Below are 3,773 nucleotides of genomic sequence, written 5' to 3'. Positions count from 1 at the left end.
AAAAAAAAAAAAAAGAATGAAATCCTGCCATTTGTAGCAACATGGATGGAACCGGAGGTCATTATGTTAAGTGAAATAAGCCAGGCACAAAAAGATAAATATTACATGTTCTCTCTCATATGTGGGAGCTAAAAGTGTTGATCTCATGGAGGTAAAAGTTAGATTGATCATTACCAGAAGCTGGGAAGGGTAGGGTGGGGCGGGGAGGAAAAGAGGTTGGTTAATGGGTACAAACATATATTTAGCTAGAAGGAATAAATTCTAGTGTTCAATAGCACAGTAGGGTGACTATGGTTCAAAACAAGATATTGGCTATTTCGTACTAGCTAGGAGAGAAGATTTCAAATGTTCCCAGCACAAAGAAATTATAAATGTTTGACACGATAGGAATTCTAAATATCCTGATTTGATCACTCTATATTGTATGCATCTATCAGAATACCACAGGTACCCCATAAACATGTGCAATTTTTATGCATCAATTAAAGCAATTTTTAAAAAAGAATTCATATCCAGATCATTCAAAGTCCTGCATGTAGTCCACCTACCTCCAGGAGAGGCTGCAAACATCAAGATGAAGCCTCCTCTGCAGCTCCTGGGTCCTCAGATGGTGCCTCTGCTGCCTGCTCTTTCCTCCCTAAAGATGCTGCCCAGATTGTCATGCAATGGCCCAACAGCTGCTGCTCCAAAAGTTTTAGGCGCAGGGCTCAGCTCCCATGCTGCTGGACAGCAGGCATCTTGTTTGATCGTTATATCCCCAAACAAGAGTACTCTCCACAAAGGGACACAGATGGGATCCTTGACATTGGGCTTAGTGTCTTTGTCCCAAAATCCCAGGCACTGTCATTCTTTTCGATCAAGGCATTTAAGGCATCTGTCCCAATGCAAATGCCACTAAAATTGGGTAGCACCTAAAGCTCCCTAGATGATTAGCTCGTCATTGGCCTTGAGGTCCCAAGCAAATGGGACACACACAGGAAAGTTTTAATGAGAGGACAGGGAAGAGGGTGGCTTGAGGAAAGGCAAAGCAACTCCATCCCCATTGCTAGTCCTGCTGCTGCCTCACAGCCTACGGCAGATCCCACCTCCCATCCTCTCAGGTCCCACCTCTGTCCCACCCCGCTGGTGACAGCATCTGCCTTAGTCCCCAGTGCCTGAGTCTTATTCCTGAGTATCCCAGCTCCATGGCCAGGACATCCATCTGCCAGCCTGAACTTCCCCTTCCCTGTGTAGAGCTGAGGGTCTTTCCTCAGCACTGCTCCTTCCCCCCAGGAACAGCAGTTCCAGCTTCCAGCCCCTCCTGCTACAATTAAGAGACCACTGGGGACTGGGTCTTCAGCAAAGCTTCCTGCTTTCCCCCAACATATTTCCCACTGCTTTCTAAAGTTATCTCCGGCCAGGCATGCTCATGCTTCTCATTCCAGCACTTTGGGAGGCTAAGGCAGGAGGTTCACTTGAGGCCAGGTATTTGAGACCAACCTGGGCAGCAGAGCAAGACCCTGTCTCTACAAAAACATTTTTAAAAGTTAGCCAGGCTTGGTGGTGGTGCATGCCTGTAGTCCCAGCTACTCAGGAGGCTGAGACAGGAGGAATACTTGAACCTTGGAGTTCAAAGCTGCAGTGAGCTATGAGGGTACCAACATACTCCAGCCTGGGCAACAGAGCGAGACCCTATCTTTTAAAGAAAAATTTTAATATGAAAAAAATTGTTAAATAAAGTTCTTTCCCTTCTCTTGGTAAAGAACCTTCCAGTTTAACACTCCCATCCAGACTGCATTTATATTACAATTCTGGCTTTGTCCATGCTGATCTCCCAGTCAGAACTCTGCTTCCCACCCACCCTCAGAGAATGTCTCTGTGCTACAGAAAGCCAGCCCTTCCTGACAAGGTCAGGCCACACACCCTCTCCTGACTCCATCTTTTGGTGCTCAACATCTATACAGCCAAACTAGTGCCTTATTTATACTAGTATTTTCTCCACTGTCTAACGAAACAACTTAGCACATGTGACATTGTCATTACTACTATGCATTGGTTTTATTTCCCAACTCATTTATAAATGTCAGGGGATCAAAGGATTCTTCTTAACTCTGTGCCTGCTCAGTGCCTGGCCAGGGCAGGACTGCAGTAGGCCTCTCTCCTTTGGAAACCGCCTGCCCCATCCACAGGAGTAGGGTCCGGCTGACCTAGATCTCTTTGTCAATCCCATCCCACTGGCCACAGTGACTGGTTGAGGAATGGCCTAGGCTGAGCCCTTCAGAGTTGGGGAGGAGGCATCACAGACAAATGAGAGAGAGAATACGAGTGAGTGAGACAGCCAACAGTCTTTCCATGTGTTTACCTCCACCTGAAACACACAGTTAGGAGCCATGGGCAACCACTGTGTACCTGTCATGTAGTTCAAGTACTAGAAATGACTGACTTCCTGAGAAGGAAGGAAGAAGCAGATGTGCAGCGAGAAGACAAAATGAGAGGAAGTGTACTACTGATTCCTGGAACAAACCAGGGCTCCCTGGCCCTCCTTCCTGGTCCCAGGCCAGCCTGGGGCCAACTGCATTTCCCCACCTGGATTCTACAAAATACCCTGCATCTTTATAACAAAATCCGTGTATTTCTACTGCCACCAGCGTTAGCTGATTTCTGTTGCTTACAATTCAAAGTTCTGATTAAAACAAGGGAACATGTTAGGTGTTTAGTAAACTCTTGTATGTTGCTGAGTCTATTAATGAATGATTTGTCACCACAGAGCTCAATTCAAATTGCCCTTTGAATCTTCTTTTTAGCATCTTCTGTTAAGTGCTTTGAAACAAAGGCCTCTAACTGGATAACTTGCCCATCAACCACATTTGTGCTTCATAACACAAATATCATGGTCACACTGATACCAACTTGTGCACAAACATCCACATGCACCTAGCATGCATATCACTGTGATTCTACATAGCAGACACTCAGAGCATTTTGCCCCCTTCCCAGGAGCATTTTGCCCCTTCCCCTTCTTGTACTCCAAAAGAGAAGAGAACAATGAAAAATAAATTGATTTTATGGTCAACAGCCTGGGTGACATCTCTACGACAGCACTTAGCAGTCACATACCCTGAGCAAGACATTCAGCCTCTGAGCCACACTCTGCAAGACATTGCCACCATGCCACCTGTGCTAGGGTCTGAGAGTACAGTCCTTGTGTGGTACTCACGGGACACTTTAAGCACCATCTCCCAAAAAGATATACCGCAGGATGCTTTTCCAGAACAGAGGTCAGCAAACTATAGCCCATGAGTCAAGTCTGGCCCACAGCCTATGTTTGGAAATAAAGTGTTATTGGAACATAGCCACATCCACTTATTTCTCTATTGTCTGTGGATGTTTTTGCACTACAAAGGGATGGCTGATTGGTTACAACAAAGACCATATGGCCCACAAAGCCTAGAATATTTATTATTTGGTTTTTACAGGACATGTCAGTAGGCCTAGAAGATGCCCATAATTACACTGTAAAAAAAAAAAAAAAAAAGAGTACATAGGTTAATGAGTTCAGGAAATAACGAATTAAATAGATTTTTTTTCTACAGGACTTATCAGAGCCTCTAATACATAGAAGTGAGCTATGAATCTTTAAGAAGGGGATGCAGTAGAATGTTTTATACACTTATTTGAACACAGAGCCCTTTACTCAGCAGACATCTTGAGGGACTGGTGCTCCAAAGGCAGGAGGAGTTCCTCATCTGTAAATTAAAGATACTCAATCCAACTCCACCTGCATTACGGGGTTG

This window comes from Mandrillus leucophaeus, unplaced genomic scaffold (genome assembly GCF_000951045.1).
Source record: "Mandrillus leucophaeus isolate KB7577 unplaced genomic scaffold, Mleu.le_1.0 Scaffold576, whole genome shotgun sequence".
NCBI lineage: Eukaryota > Metazoa > Chordata > Mammalia > Primates > Cercopithecidae > Mandrillus > Mandrillus leucophaeus.
This window is presented reverse-complemented; position numbering follows the sequence as displayed.